The sequence below is a fragment of the Protopterus annectens genome, chromosome 12.part0, assembly GCF_019279795.1.
Source record: "Protopterus annectens isolate FY-2018-M chromosome 12.part0, PAN1.0, whole genome shotgun sequence".
Classification (NCBI taxonomy): Eukaryota; Metazoa; Chordata; order Ceratodontiformes; family Protopteridae; genus Protopterus; species Protopterus annectens.
In genome coordinates this window covers 1,105,840,252-1,105,865,340 of record NC_056746.1, presented here as the reverse complement: position 1 = coordinate 1,105,865,340, position 25,089 = coordinate 1,105,840,252, and positions in this window count along the sequence as shown.

Here is a 25,089-nt window from a genome sequence, read left to right as displayed (position 1 = left end):
TAGGGTCTTGAGGAATCAGTCATGAGATGATGGTATCCTTATATCTCCACAAACACAACTGGCAATAATCACAGGAGGAAGTTTAATTGTTTTTTATTGCTGTGAAAGCATGTCTCTGTAACTGCACATATGTGAATGAGTTTTTTTTTTTTTTAATCCTGATATTAATGAGAATTACTTAATATGTTCTGAATTAGACTAGTTTGTAATGTCCAACAGACATATTCCACCTAAAAAGACACTATGGGAGAAGCAAAGGCAGAAGCCAGAATGCAAACATCATGGTAAGAGTGGTTCAGACCATGCTTGACACTTCCGGAAGGCTTGACCGCTATCACATCCCAAGGTGACTCCTACATGATATTTCTTACAGTACACCATCTACATAACCAATTATTTAAGCCAGCAATCTTGTGTATAAACCTTGGCATAACTCTGCAAGATAGCAAAATAACACCCATGACAAATGATAGGGAAAGTGTAAATTTCTAAAAAGACAAACAAAGTCGGATCCAGCACTAGGCAACCTAAACAGTCACATAGGCCCCACTAGCTTGGGGAACCTGCTAGCCAGGGAGTGAGGCCCACTGACCAGGGGGCTTCCACAAAAATGTACATTTCTTCTTTATGAATGTACTTTGTGTGTATTACATTTCTTCTTTAAGGAGGCATGCAAAATGCATCATTAGTAGCATCTGTACATGCATCTTTAGTATGATGCATGCACATTTAAACTGAAACAGAGTGCACAATTTTTAAGAAACAAAGATTTGGAGTTATGCTGCAGCCATTCCATACAAACATGAAGAATGGGTCATTTGTGAAATAGTACGTTTGTGAAGGACAATATTTGTGTGGTGCCCCAGTTAAGGATGGCAGGTTAGTTAACTCATTCAGACTCAATCTCTGTACCTTCAACAGAAGACGTTAGAGTATGAATCCTCTACCCCATCTTTGAAACTGTCATCAGCAAGTACATTTCAAAGACTGTTGAGTTCCAGTGCATTTTGAACAAAATGTTGAGGTTCTGTTCATTTACAAACACTATTTAGTTCCAGTGTATTTTCAAACAATGTTCAGTTTCTATGCATCTTCAAAGTTTGTTGGGCTTCTGTGCATTTTAAAAATTGTTGAGTTTCTGTGCATTTTCAAGGAATGTTGAGTTTCAAGGGAAGAGAAATTTACTGCTTATGCTAAGTCTGTTTTCAATGTGTAACTATTTTGTTTAGCAAATGGCCATCATCAGTGTTTGTTCTATAAATTTTAAAAGCACTGTTAGTAGCACAACAGGTAGCATGCTTGCCATTGGTGTAGAAGCCATGACTTTTACTTCTGCAGAGTGTGTATATATTGAATGATATTGGTGGATTGTAATGACAGACATTTGAGTGGTGTTTTGTGGTTGAAATGTTTTGTAATGGTGTTTTTTTCCCTTTTTGGTTCATACATTGTTTTATTTTTTACTAGAAAAATGTTCAACTCTACACATTTAAAATGCATTCTAATTGGTGCTATGTTATGCACGAAACATAATTTAATAGAATCAGGATGGTGCATGAAAGAACACAAGCATGTATGCATGGTCCAAAAAAATGTGTGCAAGAGGCCTGTGGTTTGAAAACAGTCCAAAGGTAAACTTAATCCACCACTAGCCAGATGCATTTTCTTGGAATGAGGGTTTCAATGCCATTTCAATGAATGCGAGTTTCAAGGGCAGAGAACCTTACTGTTCATGTTAAGTTTGTTATCATTGTGAGACTGTATCATTTTGTTTAGCAAATGGTTATCAGTGTTTGTGCTATAAAATTTGAAATAAACATTTAAAATATCTCTAATCATTGTAGAAGTGAAGAAAAAATAGTATGCTCACTGGCAGGTGTGTGTAGTGTTCATGGTAAATGGGGAGAAACAGCCAAGTAGTGGGACACTAGAATGGCTGGGAGACTGCTACTGGGGGTTTCCCTGATTCATTATCCCACCCAGGGCCCCACCTGACCATGATCTGAGTCTGAGGACAAGAAATGGAAGAAAAGGGAAGGAATGGGAAGAAGAAGGAAGAAAACTAAAGGGAGGGGAAAGGAAAGGGATGTGGTGGGGTGGACAAAAGGTAGCAGACAGGAGAGAAGATTGAAGGAGCAGGGAGAGAGGAGAGAAAATATGAGTATAAGAAATAAGATAAAAGAAGAGAGCTGGACAACAGAAAATGAGGGAATGAGAAATGTGCAAATGATAGGAAAGAAGAAGACATAATAACAGATCAGACTGCAGGAGAGGCAAATGGAACAGGTGAGTAAACAGAAAAGATAAAGTAGAAAAGGCAAAGCACTCAAAGGTTCACAAAAGAGAACAGATAACACAAACGAAGAAGAGAGAAGATGTGAGATTATAAGATTAAGAGGACAGGAAAGGATAGTAGAGGTAAAGAAAGGAGATGAGATAATGGATTAGATCACCAGAAATAATACAGCATGAAAAGTAACACAGTACTAGAATCTTCTGCAAGCATGACAAGTCACAGCTTCCACAAGCACTGAATTAAAAGAAAACATGATTGCCAACAAATCTACTTAAACAAAAGTATTGTTTATTAAACCTTCTTTAAGCACTTTTGTCTTATTCAAACTTAAGTAAGACTTCTTCTAAACAGATTTCATTAGAAAATGCACTTTCTTATAAAAATATTTCCTGAAATCACATGACTAAAATCAGCAAATCAGGTTAGATAGACATATTTACATTTATACATAATTAAACACACTTGTAAAAAATGTAAAAATACTTGCAAATTTGTGAAAACTAAAGCACCATTTGTAAAAAAGTTTAAAATAGGTGACTTAGGACAAATCAAATTATATGCCTTGGTTTTAAAAGACTTGAATCATGTTGTTTAGAAATCCCTTAAATAAATATGAACAAAAAGCAACCATATGCCAGGAATCAGCCAGTGAAATATTTCCTTACACACTCAGATTAAAAATGTGCTTAAAGAAGCTGAAACTACTAAGACGTCATTAAAGTTGAGAAACATTTTGTTTGAAAATTTTATAATAACATTTAAAAGAATCACAGTGTATGCCATACTTTTAAGAACTCTTAAATTCTGGTAGTATTAATAAATAAAGGTTGTATTCATAGTCCCACCCTTCATGGATGTGTAACAGTAATCTGTGAATAGCGCCAGTACACCTGTATTTAAATGAGCAAATCAAGAACAATCAATGCAGATTTGGGAAGATCTAAGCTCTACATTGAAATGTCCACAGCAGTTTTGCACATATGAAGTAGCATAAAATGATTATAAACTATTGTAGTTAAATGCAGAGTAATTCATATATACATAATGCCATGAATGGTATATGTGGAGCTTTTGAGATTTTCAATGAGAACCTGCACTGACCTGAGATGAGCTGAGCTGAGCACTGCTAGCCAAAAGCTTACCCAAAATGTTTTAAGACTCCTTCTATTCACGGTATATTGTGTTCTTATATGAACACCTTGTTTTGACTTTTATAAAGTAGGAAAGTGGGAAAGAAGAAAATCTGGAAATTGGAGAGAGGGAGAAGAACATGGCAACAAAGAACACATTAAGAGGGTTGTTCTGGAGGAGGTAGGCAAGGGAGCAGTTTGTTTTGATGAGTATTGAACCCAATTTTCCATTTTTAATAGGGAAAGTTGAGGAAGGAGTAAGGGTAAAGGCTACAGAAAAGAGTTAGGGAAGAGTTAAGACATTTTTAATATGTGATTAGAAAAAGCATGCAAGACAAAACACTACTGTGGGCTGATGTGGGGAGGGAGACAAGACATACAGATGGCAGACTGACAAAAAGGGAGGATGAAGAAATCTGTGAGGTAGTCACCAACCCAGTCTGGATGACATCAATTATCCTCACCCTGATTGACCTAAATGGGGAGTGTAATGGTTTGGGGGTAGAAGCTTCTGGTGGCCCAATGGATGGCTGGAGGGAATCAACTGACTCACAGAATCTTGTGCCTATGGAAGGAGAAATTGATTTGGGTCCATCCACCTCTCCTTGGACCTTTCACCTGTGGCCTCAACCAGGTCCTAAAGCTCACAGTACTGGCTTACCAGACTGCTCCATGTTGAGGGACACATAGGGACTTTACAGATATCTCTGGGTGAATGGTGGAGGTGGAGATTTTTCCCACACCTGGGAGGCTTGTGGCTCAGATGACCTGGGGTCTGCTGGACCTGCAGAAATAAAAGGGAGAGAAAAATGAGGGAGAAAGAAATGCAAACAGCTAATGTACTCGTAGGTATTAGGAAACAACTGCATTCATTTTAATACCAGAAAGCTAATCATTTCATCATTGAATCAGAAAGCACCATTAAGCAGTGTTACACATATTGCAGGTACTAATGGAATGACTGAATTCTGACCGGTACTCCCTAATTTTAATTTTTATTACTGATTTCTTGGGTGAGAAGAATGTATAACTGCTTTAAGTTGTGAAATGCCATATCATAACCCTTCTGCACTGAAGTATTGCAGCAATAAATACTGATTTAGTAACTGGTAATGCTTTTGCTACTAAATTAATCATTATGAACATAATCCATTTCCTTCCACTTCACTGGTTCAGTATGTGATGCCCATGCCCTGGCACAGCAATCAAGGAGCCTCAATCCTTACCACTAACACCAGTGAGGGGCGTCCATATAGGGAAAGGATAATAAATGCACACACAGTAAAGTACAATTTCCCTTAAGAGCACACAGAGATCACAGTCAGTCTGGGGCTGGTTTCTCCCTTTCTCTCCAGGTCCCCAATAAGACTCCCCACTGGCAGAGCTATAGGGTCCACATAGCCTAGTGGGCAAGCTAAAACCTCCAGCACCCTCTATGTCCAACCAGTGCTTTGTGTCCCTGCCCAAGCAACTGACACACACACACACACACACACACACTTTGAGATAAGAGTTTATACCACTACACAGACACTCTTGGGGAAGGCTGGCACAGGTTCTCCAGCTGTGCCCCTTTTCTGCCCAATCTAAAAGATAGTACCAGCTTCCACCCCCACTAATATTTATCAGCTACCCAAAGGCCTCTAAAAGGATGTCCAATTATTACTGTGCAATATTATTATCCAAATGGTAAGTGTGCCTGAACAGTCAAGGTTTATTAGAATGACTTGGTACAGTATCACTATATATATATATATATATATATATATATATATATATATATATATATATATATATACACACAATGTACTCTAGAGCTTAAATTAACTCTACATAAAGCAGCCACAGTTAAAAGGTTTAAAAATATTTAATAATAAATAATAAAAACACAAGACAATGCTTCTTACTACACAGTGCTAGTCAAGAGTTCAGAGATCACAGAGAAATACTTAAAATAATACAGTTCTAAAATAAACTTACATAAAGAAACAGGCAGAGTGATGAGTTGGATGTTCTCAACACAAATGCTCAGAGCTCTCCGATTCTCTCTCTTTAAGTTGATAGCACAGAGCTGCTTCACATTACATCATTCTTCACACTTCTCTGGTGTTCTCAGGCTAACAGAAACTACATTTACATTCTTTACACCTGGTCAGAAACCAGAGCAATAAAGGACATTTATACATGCAAATTCTAGCCATTAACTCTGGTCTTACAACAATAGGCAGGATGTCTCCCTCTAAACATATCAGCTCCGAAATTTGACATCAAAGACAATCGTAAAATGCTTGATTTAGCTTTCTTACAGCAGAGTGCACTGTTGTTAAATTTTTGCAGTTCAATATCCAATGCAGTCTTTACACATTTAAGAAAACAAGCCTGTGGCTTACATTAATATTTACAAATGACAGAATTATCTACAAAATTCTATCTGGCTAGGCTGGCAGCCTTCACCTATCTTCACACAGTATAATACATTTACATAACTATCTCTAATTTTATTTACTGACTACTTTCTGATGCACTGACTATGATAACCAGACAAATTAAAAATAATTAATCAATGGTGACAATTGTTTTTTTTATTTTTTTTTATTTGGTTTTAAAAAAAATAAATAAACAAATCAATTATAAAACAAACAAATAACTATTTACGTAGGTCCACAGCTGATCAACACATCAAAGTTATACATCAACAACTGTTAACATTGTTTAAGCAAGTCTTTAAGTTTAAGCCAAGATTTATATGAATGTGTAATATTAGAATTCCTAATCTTTATAGTATGCAATTCACTACTGCAAACAATTTTTGTCATACCAATAAATTCAACACTAGAGGGGGTAACTTTACTTTTCCAATTTTTAGTAATTACTTTTCTGGCTGTAGCAAGAACAGACCAAAGAACAGGCATTTGGGTTTTTGGAATTAATTCAGGAATTGGAACATTAAATAAAACTAAAGATTTGGAAATATTACATCTATTTGACCATAGAGCTTGAATAAAGTTATTAATTTCTTTCCAAAAAGGGGTGATAACTTCACATTTATATACCATTTATGTCCAATCAGCTATTATTTCAGAATCACATCTCCGGCATTAAATTCTATTTGATTTATACATAATTGTAATTTTGTTAGGAGTGACAAAAGTTCTGCATAACAATTTCCAAGTGGAAATCTTTCAATATAATGAAGATGTAGTTTTGCCTGCAGATTTTAATATTAACTTTTATTCTTTAGAGAAGTCTTCATTATTAATTTTTGAGGAGTATTTCCAATAGGAATTGTCTAAATATGTGAAATCTAACTTAAGAATTGTATACATTTGTGACAAATGGGATTTATTTTTCATTGCATTATTATTATTTATTAAGACTGACAATAATTTAGGGAACAATTTCTTATCTAGGTTAAATATCTTATTTATGTCTATTTTTACAAAATCTCTAAATATTTGTAAAATTAACCAATTCTCAGAATTTTGATTGTATTTGGGTCTTAAATTTTCAACAGTATATATATCAGTACCATTTAAGAATTGATGCCAATAAATTAAATTAATTTGTTGTTTCAAAACTAGCATTTTGTTGAAGTTATGAGTTTCTAAGCAGTCATTTGTATATACAATTGGAAACAGAAAATATTAAGTCTTTACTACAATGGTTAGAATATGTGAACTTTTGGAAAGAGGAAATTATGTTGTTTAAGTACAGAATTTGAGAAAAGTGTGTAATACCATTTATTCAAAACTCTTTTAATAGCCAGATAAAAATATTAGGTACTATTTGTTTATGATTGGTTGTGATATATTTATCATGTACTAATAATATTTCTTAATGTATTTGTTTCCATTTTGAATCATAAGCTGAATTTATCCACAATGCTATAACATTTGCAGTTGGTGAAGTAGCATACAATGGAATATCAGGGAATCCTATTCCACCATTATCACAACCTTTACTGTGCCAGTCAAAGGAAATTCTTGGTTTATTAGGATGACAAAAAAAAAACAATATTTTTATAGAGAACTGCCATCTTAATAAACTTTAATCGTTCTTCCATGGTAAAGAATAATTTGTTCCAATTGGTGACTAAACCTAAAATTTTATCAACAAACTGTTGAAAGTCTGTTTGTATTATTTCTTTACTATAAGGCATAATAGTTATACCAAGGTATTTCATTTGAGTGCTCTTTCAATTGAAATTAAAATACTTTTTGTATTTTTATTAATTAATAATGCACTTGTTTTATCATTATTAAATCTTAAGTTTTTTTTCAAACTGACTCTCAAAACTAATTATATGTTCTAATGAATTTTCTATATATCCTATTGTTAGCAAAATCTCATCAGCAAGGAGTTGAAACTTTATCTTTAAATCTTATTTTATTTTGATACCAGTAATGTTCTTATTGGATCTACTACTATTACTAAAGAGTTCTATAGCTAATTCAAAATGTAAAGTTGATAATGGATAGCCTTGTTTGTTCTTTTTTGTAATTTAAATGTAATAGAAAGAAAAGAGCCTACTTGAATATAAGCACAAGAGTTATTGTATAACTTAGAAATTAATGTAATTAGCTCAGGTGAGAAATTATACAATTTAAGTGTTTTAAACAGGTGCAAACGATTAATTGAGTCAAAAGCCTTATCTAAATGGAAACTAATGATAAAAAGTTTTTTTTTATTTTTATTTGCAAAGTCTATTAATTTATGTATTAATGTATGTATTCTTATTATATTATCCATACTTGTCTATTTAAAATAAACCCAGTTTGATAATTGTTAATTGGTTTAAGTATAAGTAGATTAATTCTGTTAGCTAAAATGAACATGAACATCTTATAGTCCACATTTAAAAGTGAAATGAATCTGTATGATAAACATTTTTAGGAGCCTTATCTTGTTTTAAAATAGGTGATATAAGGGAATATTTCCATGATGGAGGGGACTTCAGCAGTTGTTTTTATTGCTCTATAGACCTTATTTAATATTTGATCTGTATCATCCAGTGGTATTTTATATAGCTCTGGTATAAGACCATCTAAGCCTGGTGTCTTATTATTTTTTAACTTTTTTGTTTGATCTTTTATTTATGTTAAAGTGAATGGTCTATCAATTTTTTTTATTTGTTAACTTGTTAATTTATTATTTATATTTTTTTCTTAGAAAAGTTTCAAATATATCATGTTTATCTAGGTTATTTTTATTATTATTTATAATTTCATAAAATGTTTTAAAGCCTTCAAGAATACCTTTAATATGTGTTCTACTTTTTTTATTTTTTTTATCTGTTATAATTTCTTTGATAGGATTTAGTTTATTAATTTTCTCTGATCTAAGAGCAAGTTTGTGCATACTTAAAGAGTTTGCTGAACATGCCTGAAGTTTAAGTTTTTCCAGATTTATTGAAACTTTATGATTTAGAATTTCAACATATTTTGTATGTATGTTTTTAAGCTCAGACTGGCTGATAATGTCATATGGTTTTAGATTTAACTTTAGTGTGTCTAGTTTGGTCTGTAGCGTATTCAATTCTTTGTCCCATTCTTTTGTTTTAGTAATATACCAGCTTCTAACTCTTCCATTTAATTAAACCTTTAGTGAATCCTACAGGGCAATGTTAGTTACTTCACCATTCATGTTTATTTCTAGGAAATGTTTGATCTCTTTAAAATACCAATTTTTGAATCTTTTGTATTTTGTAATACATGCCGGTAATCTCCTATGATGTATTAGATTATCTGTTTTTAAAATAATATTAAATATTATACTATTATAGTCCAATAATGGGCATGAAACTATTAAAACTTCTCTGATATGTGATAACAGATTGTTTGAGACCAAAAATTATCAATACTTGTATTCCATATCTATATGAATAATGGGTAAATTGAAGTGAGTTTGTTTTCCTTAGCTTATATATATATATTCTTTAAATTCATTTGATTTACAAAATATGTTAAGTGTTTGGCTGAAGATATGATTCTTAGCTTTTTATCTGCAGTAGAATCTTTGTCTGATAAAATACAATTAAAATCACCAAAGGTTATGACTTCACCTTTCACGTAATAGGCTATCGTAGCCAACCTCTGAAATCCATTAAGTGTTCACCAATGTATATAGTTTTCTGTTCCACTCAATTATAACAATGTTTAACATACCATTTTTATAAACATAGGTATCTTTTACTTTGGGCATTACTGGTGAGTTCTTCCACAAAATGAGGGTGCCTCTTCTTTTAGCTCAAAAGCCAGAACCTGCTAAAACCAAATAATTCTTTAATGAATGTTTATTTACATCTTTATTAAGTAAATGTGTTTCCTGTAGAAATACTATTTGAGCTTTATGTAATTGCAAGTATTTGAACAGACTCCCCATCTTTACCTGATTATTCAGTCCATAGATATGCAATCAAAATCAGGCACTTATATCAGAGAGAGAAACAAACACAGGTATTATAAAATTGCATTTATGTACAGAACTAATTATATACTTTATATATAACAATATGAAATCTTCAGCTATGGACAAAACTTTGAAACAAATAAAAAAATTACCTAATGGTATAACCCTAAAACATTCTACCATGGAATAACATATTCCTAGTTTGTTGAAAAGTGAACTCTCCATTAGACTAACAAAGCTTAGTTCATACTTCTGTTTCATATTAATGTGTCTCATTTTTTTAGTATGTATCACCTTAAAAAAGTCTGTCAGTGAGTTATTATAAATAAGAAAAGTTAAACAGGTGTTCAGAATCTTTATATGTTAACCCAACTGAATATCTCTACAATCATCTTTCCCTGTACCTCATATTATGTTTCTCATCTACTACAGGGAGGGAGTCAGTTGTTATTTTCATATTTATTAATTTATAGGTTAGATGATTTTATATTCTTTCTATTATATTTACTATGTGTAAAGTTGTACATAGGATAAGTTCATAAATTAGTTCAGGGCTAACTGCCCTTGTGGGCCATTCCAAGTCCAGCCAATCATCCCATGTGAGAATCAAACCCTGCATCTTGTGCCTATAAGGTGAACACCTTACTCACTATGTCAACCTCCCACTCTTGTAGACATATTTATATTCTTTTAACTATATACAAATTTACTTATTCTGATCACTTTCTGTTTCTATTTGTATACTATGTCTTGCATTATTACTATATTTCTAGGGTTTATATTTTAGCTATAATCCTAGTGTACAGTGTCATATAATACAACATTTATATTTACCCTTATATATTTGATACTCTTTAATCGGTACTTTTCTGTTAAACCCCTACCACGCGTCTTGGGACCCGGACTGGTGTGTACTTTACTTTTAGTGACTAGAATTTACTGAGCTCCATGACAAATAATGGTAGAAACGTATGAAATGGACTATAGAAACTAGATTCCACCTTTTCTGTTGATAAGGCTGACAAATCAAGCAGTAGGGAACTAGCTGTCAAATGGAGATGAATGTTATTTATTCAGGCACAGCTCAACCGAGGTTTATAGCTGCACTCATACACAGCCATTGTTTTTGACTACGTTCTAAGCTTGATATTAGAAAATCCATTCTGTCTCTCAGCAAACTCCAGTTTTATTGCACAAATTAATGACATTATGTGAGTCCCCTTAGCCACTCGTGTTTACATGCACACTACCTTGTCATTAACACTGTGCATAAAGAAATATTTCACAGTCACGTGGCCAACGAGGCAGAAACCAACAGCGAAAAGTACCGAATTGGGTCCCTTAGGCAAAGCTCATGACTCAGCTAATACTGTTCTGTGTCCTTAGACAACTCAGGTATTATCTGTTTTGACTGAAGACTTTTGAAATATTTTACTTGCTAGTATTTTAATCAGTGAAAACTATTTCCGAGCATAATACATGAGTATTTTACTTTCTTTAATGCATTGCGACATACAGTAGATTTGATGTAAATCTGTACACTTTATACAATGACAAGACTTAAGAAAACAAGGAGCCATTTATTATAAAAAAAAAGTAGATTATTGTTTTTGTAATGTTCAGGACGAGACACGCCAGTCCGGGTCCCAAGACGCATGGTAGGGGTTTAACAGAAAAGTACCATTTAATCTAGTACTACTGTTAGAATCAGTCCTGTTTTTTCCTTAAATATTATGCCTAATAGTATCTGAACAAATATCTGAAAACTCTTCCTTTTAAGATTCAAACTTTCCATAATAATTTGTTCTGAGATATTATGTTTTGGTATCATTAAAAAGAGACAATAAGAGAGAAACACAATCCTAAATTTTTATCAGAAGTGTCATTCTATAGGCTAATGTGTAAACTATCCTTTTGGTATACTGTAAGTATTGAGAACTATTTAATAACTGACAGTGGTTTAGAATGCAATTCACTGTCTTTTGCTTATTATCTGACTTGTATTCTTTGACATCTTAGCATATGATTCAGAATGTTATGATTATTCACTTTTAGACAGGAAGAAGTAACCTGAATAGTTCTTAGAATTTTAGAACTCATGTAGCATCACTAAAGTGCTCATCATACCTCTCAACCTCTTAGCTCAAGAAATCTGGACAAAGCCTTACATTATGGGGGGACAAAGGCCCTAAAATAGGGACAGATTTTAAGCAGTGCTCTTACAAACTTAGTAGCTAGAATTACATGGTTTGTGTTAAAATGCATTTTCTAAATGATATGGAGTCTAAAACTCAAGTGTATGTCATTATTTAGGAATTTAATTCCTCAGATCATCTAAGTGATTTACCAGAAACAGGAACAGACCGATATTTTGAGGCAAAAATCTGGACATTCTGCAAAAATCTGTGCACTTGAGAGGTATGGTGCTCATGATTCTAATTAAGCTGCTTCAAGCTGGTTCTTATGACAAGAGCTTGCAAATGAACAGTTTATCAGCTACAGCTCAAAACAAAGACACCCACAAGTGAATCCAAGTCACCTCCACTCCATATATCAATCCCCAAACACTTCCAAACCACTAAAAAAACAATAATAAACATTTCAGAATATATTAACCACTAAAAAGCTATTGTATTTAAAGAAATAACTTTTAATGATTCAGTAAGCACTATTTGTATGGCATGTTTAATATAAAACAGACTGTCATTTTTTTAAAGGAGACATAGAATATAAACTTGCAATGACATTTATGTGTTATCCAAGTTTAACTTGTAAAAGTGTGAATGTTACTCTAATTATTTGATAATATTCCAATAATAACTTCTACATAAAAGAAACTATATATTTTATACTTTGTATATGGCATAGTATAACTTTCCTGGGTGTTATTGCATGTCAAAAGTATACTATCAGTAGCAAGCATTCAGAACTATTTAATAACTAACAAGTGTCTTAGAAGTCAAATCACTTTCTTTTCCTTATTATCTAACTTGTAGCCATTGACATCTTTGCATATGATTCAAAATATTATGATTATTTACTTTTAGACAGGAAAAAGGAACCTGGACAGTGAATTCTAGAACTCCTGCAGCATCACAAAGGTGCTCATGATACTAGTAAAATAAAAAAAGGCTTCCACCACAACGAAAAGTTCACTGAGAAATTCTGTTAAAATGTAGGCTTTAATAAAACGAAGAAATAAAAAGCACAAATTGTGCTGTTCAAGATGCAGGTCCAACAGGATAAGCGCTTTCAGTTAAAAAACCTTCTTCAGATCCAGGATTTCTTTTCGTTGTGGTGGAAGCCTTTTTTTCATTTTACTATTTTTGCCTATTAAGGCTTCCTCTGGAGGTGGTTTTTGGTTTGGTTGTTTGTGCTCATGATACTAAGCTGTTTTAACTTGGTTTTCATGATAAGGGTTTAAAAATGAACAATCCATCAGTTGCAATTCACACAAAAAGTACCCACAAGTGAATCCAAGCCCCCTACATGCTGCACATCAATCCCATCCTTCAAACCCTCCAAACCACCAAAAAAAAATAAACATCTCAAAGTATCCCAACCACCGAAAAGCCATTACACGCAAACAAATAACATTTAATGATTCAGCAAGCACTTTTTGTATGAGATGCCTAATACAAAGCAGACTGCCATTTGTTAACAGAGGCATAGCATTTAAACATGCATTAAAAGAATGACAGTTATGTGTTGATCCAGGTTTAACTTGTAGAAGTGTGAATGTTACTCTAATTCTTTGATATCATTCCAATAGTAGCTTTTTTATATATAAAAATCTATATTTTTATGGGTCCACTTCTAAATCTCATAGCCCATAATACCAGCATTCACATTCTCAAGACGAGAATATAGAAAACACAGAATCACGAATGTCACAAGTCTCCCTGGACAAGTAAACACTTGTCCAACATTAAACACAAACACACCAGCCAATAAAACAAACACCACCTAGGTAGGGGGCTACGCCCCCACATCCCCCTAACTATATATATATATATATATATATATATATATATATATATATATATATATATATATATGGGTCTACTGCTCTACATCAAAAATACACTTCTTCAAAATAGAGCAGTAGACCCTACATTTCAGCATAAGTCCACTTAAATGAAAGTGCACTTTCGCTAAAGTCTAGTTCCCTGGGCTACACAAAATAAAAAAAACACTAAAACATGTTTTTGCAGGGGTGCCCCCCACACACCCCCTACTTAAATATACCGACTCCGAGATCGCACTGCAGCGGGGAAAAGGGAATATTCCCATTCCTTGCTATAGTGTGACTGCCGAAGTCAATGTTCGAAGTTTCACTACTTCTAACAAGTGGACTCAGTGAAGTGGGGTTCGAAGTAGTGAAACTTCGAACATATTGACGGATCCCATATATATATATCTATATATATATATATATATATATATATATATATATATATATATATATATATATATATATATATATATACCAACTCCACGATCACACTACAGTGGGGTAAAAGGGCATATTTCTACATGCTGGGCAAGTATTTACTTGCCATGGGACACTTGAACCATTCATGATTCAGGGTTTTCGGTATTCTCATCTTGAGAATGTGAATATCAGTATTATGGGCTACGAGATTTAGAACTGCACCCATTTTTTTTATACTTTTTTATAATATAGCATGTCTTTCCTGGGTGCTACTGCATGTCAAGTATACTATCAGTAGCATGCTACTGGACCATTTTAAGAACCCAGAATGTAACTTAATATGCCTCTTTAGTGTCATTTGTTGCATTTTGTATTATATTTAATAGTACATTACACAACTATGTCAGGATATCAGAAAGTGCGCCACCTAACATAAGTTGCATCATAATAATGATTAACTTTTAATAAGATGAATAGTTTAATCTAGGTATTGAGAGCAAATAACTAGAGAGGGGAAAGATGATAGAATGGGAAGACACCAAGAATTTATTTGGACTGCAGGTTAGAGATAGCCTTCCCTATCAGAGATTGATATCAGAGTATAGGCAATGGGAAAGAAATGGGGGGTCCTAAATGAAAGACCAGCACTGGTAGAGTTTTTAATAGAATCTAGAACAGAAGCTGCCATTAAAAAAGGAATAATTAGTACAGTGTGTAAAATATTGCACAATGACTATAAGAATCAATCAGAGGAGGTTAAAATGGATTTGGAAGTGAGATTGGATAAGCAAATCACAAAGAAACAATGGGAGGATATATATATGACTCCCAAATATGCAAAAGAATCTAGAAGATTTAGGATTTTTGCCTGGAAATGTTTACATATTTTTATACCCCAAGTAGACTCCAGAGAATCTTTCTTCATGTAGACAGTAAATGTTGGAGGTGTGAAGGGGAAAAAGAGGTAATTGGGAACATGTTTTCTTGGAGTGCAGTGAGTTGGTGGACTTTAAGGATTCCCTATGGGATGCACTGTCAGAGATGCTGGGTGGGCAGATTGGTCTGGTGAGGGAGATGATTTTTCTGAGCTATGGTACAGAATTGGAATTGTCTACACATGGTAAGGCCTTGCTGTGTCTAATAATGGTGGCTGCCAAAAAAAGCAATTAATAGAAAATGGAAATCAAAATCTAAATCAACTATACTGGAAGTAGTGAATATAGTAACAGAGATAAAACATCTGGAACTGAGACTCTTTAGAAAAGGGTAGGAGCAAACTACATAGGAAAAATGGGAATTGTGGGAACAATACATACAAGGGAGGAATGAGGCCTAAAAGGAAGCAGGACGTAAATGAGCTATGTATTGTTTGAATGAGAAAGATTGGGTAGATTATAACTGTTGTATAATGTTTGCAACTTGGAGTATGTCAGTATGCTTTGCAATGTAATATGCTTGCAACTAGAATTTTGTTGGTGTGGCTTGTTTTCATTGATATAAATGTATGATTGCCTTTTTAGTAAGTGATGATTTAATGAAGATGTTTCTTGTTTAAAAAAAGCAGGAATTCAATAATTTATGTAATATTGCTTCGGATATATGATATATAGCAATATATGTGAAGTATAATGTTTGTTATGTTAATAGAGTCTGATTACTTTTATATGAATGTAAATTTGCCTGTGTCACAAGTGATAATTCAATAAAGGTGCTTGAAAAAAAAAGATGAATACTTTAACCTTTTAAACTCTAAGTGAAAATAAGTGGCTTTAATTTCATATATAGCTAAAAGAATCAAACTCTAACATTTTAAAAAGGGAACTAGTAACCAGTTGAAGTAGGGAAAGAAAGAAAGACATTATTTACCTTGTAAAAAATAATATGCATCACCTGTTCATATGTATTAAAGCACTTATTTAAATTAATAAGAATTTATAACCATGAACTACATTGATTTTCATTTGTCCTTCAGTTTTTTTACTGTTTTTGTCTTTTATTAAGCAATCATCTTTTGTTGCACTTCTTTTCAAAGAAGGTGATAAATTTCAGTCTGTTTCTTCTGGTTTTTTTCTAGGATTTTATTTTTCTGTATAAAGTCCATTGCATCTTCCAAGCTATTAAAAATCTTCTTTCCTTCTGGAAGGTGAATCCTTATTTTTGCTGGAAACAAGAACTATGTTTAATATTGTTTTTCTTTAAGCTTTTAACAAGTGGCATACATGTTTTTCTCTTGAAAATCACTAATGTAGAATAGTCATTGTCAAATCTTATAGTATTTCCTTTAATTTTAAAAGGATAATAAGTCTATGCACCTTTTAAGACTAAATCCTTATCTTGACTTGAGAAAAATCCTACAATCACTGGCCTTGGTGACGGTGTTTTTTTTTTTAACAATGAGTTAGAAAGTGATCTATGTGCCCATTTGATGCTAAAGGAAAAAGCTTCAGGCAGGTTCAAAGTTTTAGGCTGCCAGGTATTAAGGAATCGAATCATACTTTCTCTTTCTTCTTTTTCAGGAATCTCCTTAATCCTGATGTTATTCTTCCTAGGTCTGTTCTCTAAGTCTTCTATTTTATCCAGGAATAAGTTGTTTTGTTTCGAAGAAATTCATTGTTATTCTCATCTTCAAGTAATCTTCCATCAAAATCAGGCATTGCATGTACTATACTCGAGATTTGTGATGGCTGTTGTTTAAGAGATTCACTCAGCACTTCAACTTGTTTTTTACATTCCTCTTTGAAATCTGGGCCGCCCTTAGCTGAAATGGTGCCCATGGAAAAGTAGTGCTCTGGCACCCCCTTATGCCCTACCTACAACATACTCATAAAACAACATTATTTGAGCCACACCCACAGGTAGGTCACTCCCCAACAAAGCCACTCCAGTAATTTCCTTAAATCATTTAAATGCATAAGAAGAAAAATATACCTTGTAATGTAGTTAAACTGCAACTACCTTTGTGTACTTATTTCCTACTTTAAATACCAGAACTGGATCATAGTCAAATAGGGCCCTAGGCAGGGTAATAGATTGCCCCCCCAGAGCAACCACTCTTGCAGCAACCCCTACCCTCCAGCAGCAGCCCCCTCCCCAGCCAGTCCAGTGTTCCATTACTTAGCTATTTCTCACCAGTTACCATACACACTGTTCAAATCTATCAGTGTGCATACTGTTTTCTTATTTACTTCCACAATGTTTTCAGATATTGAAATAAAATAACACAAACACAGATAGCCATTTGCTAAACAAACAATACAGTCTCCCTCTCACAATGAATGCAGATTTAGCATGAGCAGTAAATTTCTCTGCCCTTGAAACTCACATTCATTAAAATAGCATGAAAACCCAGATTCATAGAAAATGCATCTGGCCAGTGGGGGATTAAGTTTACCTTTGGGCTGTTTTCAAAACAGACTACTTGCACACATTTTTAGGGCCATGCATACACTTATTTATTTTTTGATTCATCTTCCTGACTGTATTAAATTATATTCCTTGTATAATGCAGCACCACTTGTTAGAATGGGTTTTAAATTAGTAGTTTTAAACATTCTTTTAATAAGCAATGAAACACAATGTATGAACCAATAACTACCCATTTCAGAAAATTTCAACCATAAAAGGCCACTCAAAATTTCGATAATTACAATCCACCAATATCACTCGATACGCACAATCTCTGCAGAAGTAAACCCATCTGAATAATTCTACATTAAAGAAATCTGTAACTAATGAAGAGGTTGCTACTGACAAACAACTTTACATTTTAATGTTTTATCTATAAATTCAGTGCCTGCTGCCCTTGAAGAATTAATTGCCTATATTACATTAAAAAAATAGTAAGTTAGTTATATTGCAATAGGAAATAAACCAACAAGTTCATAGTACGTATCTCATACAAAGGAAACATACTCAGGAGTATAGAACCCCTTTCCCCCTTATAATGCAAACAATCATATGGGTACTACACTATTAGCACTCCATTTCCATGGTGTGGGAGTAGAATCCACAGCCCTCTGCACCAAATGCAATTATGCTACCAGCACTGCTTTCAGATTCTACATTACTGCCATTTGATAAACAAAAAACAACTATTTGCACTTTGAAAACAGACAGCATGAGCAGCAGTAAACTTTCTTCATCACTTATGTTTCAATTGTTATTTATAATTGATTATTTTTATTATGGTAAAACTAATAAAAAATTTTCAAACAAGAAAAGAAAAATATCTGCTTTTGGCATTACAATTATCAAAAGTATGTTTTGTTATTGTAACACCTGATAGGAAGCACTTGAATATGTCCTGTGAGTTGCAGATGATGTACCCATTCCTATCAGATATGAAAGTTATGTACTTATCATAATGGTATATTTATAGGAGTTAGTACATCCTCTGCTGCCGCATTACTCCAACTTGGTTGAAATGTTCACATGTATTGCATGTGTCTATATATGTTTATATTTTTACTTTAACATGCCCAACATCAGATTTGAAGAGGGAAAACAGCACAGTGTGTGACTGAAATAGAAGTGAAGTACTAAGCAGTATGGGAAAGTCTGACTAGCCCTGCAGCCTTTTTGCTTGAGGGCTTAGTCTTATGCATTACAAATGGATGAATCTGCTGTTACAGATCTATTGTTACATTAAGTACAAATATTTCATTCATTTTTGCAGGAGGGATTTACCCCAGAAAGAATACATGTCAACTCTAAGGTCAAACTATCTCAGAGTAAAATGAATGGTTAGTTTTGTTAGAAAACCAAGTCTTTCATGTTACTCCAAGGAGTGCCATCTCAGCATTGTACATGTAGTTTGAGTGAGTGTCAAAATACATCCCCATATTAGAAGGTACAAGAGGCAGAAACACTGAAAGCCTTTTTATCTATGTATTTAATTTAAACTTTACTTTTTAAAATTTTAAGGTATATGTCTTCAGATTTGCTATAATACATTTGAAATGACTGCCACATTTTTCTCAAATGAACTTTACTCGTGCATGCCAAAAGACATCTTTTCTCCCTTTACAAAGCCAAACAAATTTAGTAAACAGTGCAAATGTAGCATCATTTTTGTAGTCCTATTAAAAAGTAATTTACTTCACAAATGCTATATTCTCACTAGCACATCACTGTTACATTAAACTAAAGTGGTCACACAGTAAAATACCCAGATATGCTTCTAATACACTCAGTCAATGTGACTGTGTTTAATATATTTCATGTGTTTCCAAGTAAGGAAACTCCCCTCACGTCAAACAGTTCTGCACAATGTATAGTATACCATACTCCACTTCTCTTTATTTATAGCTCTATAAATCTTGAAATCTGATTAATAATTTTATTGATCAAGCCTCCATCTTCCTTGTAGATGAAATTGAGAATGCATTTTGCACCAACATGCAATACTGTTGGTCTATAAAACATTTGAAATTTCTTCTTATACAACAGCTATCCCTAGTTTGCATCTGTAACTCTGGTGTCATATAAAACATTCAAAAGTCCTTCTTACACAACGGATGTCCCCAGTTTCCATTTGTAACTGTGGTGTCATACAAGCCATCACTTCCATTCCTCAAACAACTTGATGATGACTTTGAACTTATCTTTGGCATATTTAGTATCTAATCCATACATATCTGCATTACCTCCCCAAGCTATATATTTCTGTCCCACCTTACTTTAGTTTCCTTAAATCTCTTTTTAATACCCATTTATTGCAATCAGAGAGAACAAGATAACAAGACAAAAAGCAGGTGCATGTATGCGTACACAGCCACCTTACTGAGACAGACAAATTCTGTGAAACAAACTTATTTCTGCTGATGAAGCTACTTGAAATATTAAACTGGATTGCCTTTCATCAATTCAATGCGACACACCTACTCTCCCACAAAGTAACACACACATACTCTCTCACACAGCAACACACACACACTCATAGTAACAGAACGGCTAATTTAAATTACATACAAACACATATACACACAGACATACTTTCTCTCGCATACAGAAATGAACGGCTTAACTTACACATAGACTCACACTTACACTTACCTTGTATTGAATCTGAATGGCCACACGTGCACTCATGACCTTAACCCCTGTCTTCACTGAACTAACTTAAGTTCCACGCGTGACAACAGAATTTTTTTTTTTTTGTTACTTGTTGAAGCCAGCCTCCTGGCCAACCTGAAGCTATAAAAGTGGGAGGGCACTTCCCCCTTCCCTTCGCCCTATGGTTTTGTTATTTTTGTGATCTTCTCGGCGCCCTTCACTCAGAGACAGGGCACCGAGAAGATTGCAAAATAACAAAAGTATACTAATTAAAATAAATAAATAAATACATACATAAAATGCCACCCTTTACGAGGCCTGCTGTACGGTGACCTAGGCAGTCGCCTAGTTCACCTATGCCTAAGGCCGGCCGTGTTTGAAATTGTCCAGTTTGCTTACTAATTTATCTATCTTTACAGACAACTCACAGATGTTACATAGTATAGCCTGTATGTCTTTTTTCATAGTACTGTCCTGTACACTGGGCTTAGAGTGGCTCATTCTGAGACAATTAGTTCTTTCTAGTTTTCTTCACAGGAAGAAGCAATTAAAAGAGTTTTATACTTGTTATTTTTGCAGTAAATATTTTAGCATATGTGCAACTATAAATCCATCAAGTTTTAAAATTTTCTATTTGAGTTTTTTTAGTAACATTCTATGAGAGATGTTAAAATGAAGCAGAGCTAAAAAACAGTGCTGTTAACTGCTCACCATCTTAGCCATGCCCCTAATGGTGCCATTTTTAATGTTATACACCTTTATATCATTTTTTTAATTGAGTATTTGTAATACTTATAAAGTTGTTGCACCAACCAGGCCATTCTACTCTGGTATTGCTCATTATTGTAAAGAATTTATTCTGGGACTGTTGAGATATGAAAATAAATAAGCAAAAAAATAAAGTTGCTTACTCATCTTATATATGTGTATATTCTAGTTAAAGGCAATGTAATATTTCTAGCTTCTTTTGTCTTTAAAAACAAAGCTTAATTTGTGTCAAAATCCCCACCCCTTCCATGCTTTATTTTCTAAAGCAGCCTAGTGTATTTTTCTGAAGAAATGTAGCATGTCACTGTGGATATGTATGACTGGGTCTTGGGGAAATAGCTATTGCAAAACAATGGCTGCTGAGAAGATAGCCATCCAGAAAAAAATATTGTGTTGTATGCTTTTGCTGCAAGAAAGAAATGTTGTTCAAACTTTAAGTAAATTGCTAAGGTAGTACTGCACATTTCTGAGTTGATACAGTCATAGGCACCATGGTCGCATACTTCTCCCTCTTAGTACAAGAAATCTGGACAAAATCAAAAACTAAAAACTAGGGGGGGGGGCAAATGGCCAAAAATAGGGGCAGATTTTACTTTTTGCTCTTATAAACATAGCAAACTGATAGAATAACAGGTATTGCAATAGCATGCATTTCCTGAAGGATATGAAGTCTGAAACACAAATGTATGTCATTATTTAGTGACTTCAATCCTCGATAATTTGCCAGAAATTCACAGATTTTATGAGGAGTAGACCAAACATATGAGGCAAAAATATGGATATTCGGTGAGAATCTGGACAATTGAGAGGTATGTGTCTCTGGTGGGTGAAGACTAAATTGCTCTATTGATATAACGGGTCCCTATCAGATAAATGAAAAATAAAAATCTCGAACATCTGAAAAGTCGAAAATGCCATTCTTCGAAATAGGTATCGTGGAAGGCTGCATCCTCCACACCCCCCGCTAATTATATATACCAACTCTGAGATTGTACTACAGTGAGGAAATGGCAATTTTTCTGATCTTCACTGTACCGCTATCGCACAATAGCGATTTCAAAAAATGGCATTTTCGAATTGTCAGCTCTCCGAGAATTTAATTTTTCATTTATCTAATAAGGACCCAATATAACTACTTTCAAAAAGGCATTGTAGCATGACAACCTTGGCAGATAGTTTCAGAAAGGTTCTATTTGTTCTATTTTCCTGCCAAGCAGTGTTTTAAATAACTAATTTGTTTACTGTTTAAAACATTCTTTTGTGTTTCCTTGCTGTTTTTCTACCATTTAAAACATTTAGTGTCTCACTGCTGTTTTTCTGCTGTTTAAAACATTTTTAGTGTTTCCCACCTAAATTAGTGTAGCTAGTAGCTGCAGTATAGTCCAGATACAGGTGTGCTGCATCTGGATCTGTTTGTAGTGTCTGTTGTATTCTGAGCACATTTCCCAAGCCATCTTTGATTGGAAGTGGCCCTTCTGCACCCTTGTGAGAGAAATGTGCTTATTGGAACCTGCCTGGTGAAGAGTGACTGGTCTAAGTCTTGGTGTAAGCACCCTCATTGGTTCTTTTGAGTTTTTAAATTTTTTTTTTAAGTTTTTAGCTTCTGGTATTTAAGCCCTGCATTTGAACATCACAAAGCACAGTGAACTGCTGCACAATTGTGTGCCATAGCCAGACAGATAATTTTGACAATGTTTCCATTAGATACAGCTGTCGTATGTTAGTGTAGTCCTCATCTTTAGTACATCTCTGGTCTAAGAATTATTGCTAGTGAGCTATGACCTATTAAACCACCAGTCATCTACAGAGCACCTCCTAGATCAGTCCTGAAAGCCCCCCTTTTGTGATAACAGTTCTTCAAACCTAGCATTATGGACAATTGGACTACCCTTGTTTCTCCTGCAAGCGTTGTTGACTTGAGTCTCCTGAGGCAGTGTAGCAACTGCATCATGTACACTGACAACTCTATATTAATAACTCACTTTAGTACAGAGTGCAAGAGATTTATCAACACCAAGAATCTTGAATTCCTGCTCTCTCACACTCAAAGCAGTAACACTGAAGAGGTTGTCAACTCACCCACTACTACTCATGCACATAGTACCAGTACTCAAACACATAGTACGCATCAAACACATAAATCAACATATGTGGAGGTTCTGTCAAAAAATTAGTGAAACACCAGAGACCTCAAAAAAAGTCTGCTACAACTAATATAGTTTCCACAGCACCCAAGATACATAGCAACATCAGTGTCTCATCTACGAAGCCCTTAAGGTATAACACTCAAAAACAAATTTTCTTGTCATTGGAGGCTCCATACTGAGACACGCAATGATGTCCCACTCACCAGGTTAGATAAAGAGGAAGTCACGGTCAGCTGCCTGTCTGGTGCCAAGATTCATCAGATCATGCATGCACTCAGGTCTCTCAGCAACAAGTACCATTATGACTCTGTCATAGCTCATATTGGAGTGAATGACCTGAGATGTACCTTACTGAACTATATGAAGAGAGACATGATTGAGCTCTCGAGTATTTGTCTCAGGCAGGTATGTCACTAGCCTTGAGAAGCATATTACCCGCACCTAGAATGATGCCACAGTATAAACAAAAAATGATTGATTTCAATAATTGGCTTAGTTTTCGGTGTCATTCAAAAGGGATCCAGTTTCTGTCAGCCTGGGATGACATCATCGACAAGCCTCACTGTTTTGCCAGAGATGGTTTGAACCTGGCACCACTAGACTTTTGGCTGCTGGCAAAGGCTTTTGCCTCCGTCATAGTGCCTTTTTTAGGCAAGGTCTCAAAAACAAAATTGCTGACATGAAAATTGCCCACCATAACAAAATAACGGTTATGGTACTAAATGCTAGGAACTAAAATAAAAAATTACACACTGTGGAAGAACTTCTATCACTGGAGGATGTAGATGTCTGTGCAATCACAGAAACCTGATTCAAGGCTTCAGAGAGTACCCCAGCCTTGCAAGACTACAATGCTTTCTACACCTACAGACCACAAAACGAACATGTGAGAACCAAAGGATGCGGTGTTTCTGTCTATATTAGAGATAAAATCATCTCCCAACTAGTTAAACTGGACAACTCCATGGAGTTACTCCAAGTTCAGATTACTGTGGGTAAGACCCCCTTCAAGTCATAGCTATTATAGATTCCACTCCATGGATCATGATGCGCATGAGGACTACTTGACTAAATAGGAGTCAATCCAAATATTGCCAAACACTCTGGCTGTGGGGGATTTCAATTATCCTACCATCAACTGGGAAACCTACTGAAGCCTTAACTCACTAGCACAAAATTTCCTTGACTTTGTTAGCTCAAATGCCCTGGAAAAAATAGTTCAAACCCCAACAAGAGGAACAAACATACTAGATCTGATCCTCACTAACATGGCAAACAGATGCACCACCGCAACTGTCAGGCCCTCATTAGTTAAATCTGACCATAAATCATACATGTTCAAACTGGTACTAACACCAGAACTCACAAAGGGAGAATTCAGACTAAAAACTTCACCAAAGCAAACTATAACCTCCTAGGAGAAGGTGTAAATGCATTCCAAGCCCCACCCCAGCCAGAAGTGGTAACTACACCAAAGCTTACAGTAAGGCCCTGCTCAGTCACTTGTATAAGTGCATAGACTCAGCTGTTCCAGACAGAATAAACTCCAGAGCCCCAAGTAAAAACAAGCTGTCATGGTGGACATCCAGCATCAACAAACTACAACAAATGCAAAAAGTTGCTGTCTAAGAAAACTAAGGTGAGGCCCCAACAATGGAAAAGCATCCTCATCAGCCTCAACAGGCAAATAAGACAACATGTACAACATACAACTGATTTCTACTAACTGGAACCATTTATACTAAGGCAACATGACCACCAAGCGAAAATTTACCGGAATTTATTGCAAAATGTAAAACATAGCAAGCACTTTCGTCCTTAATGTAGACTTCTTCAGACCATCAAAATAAC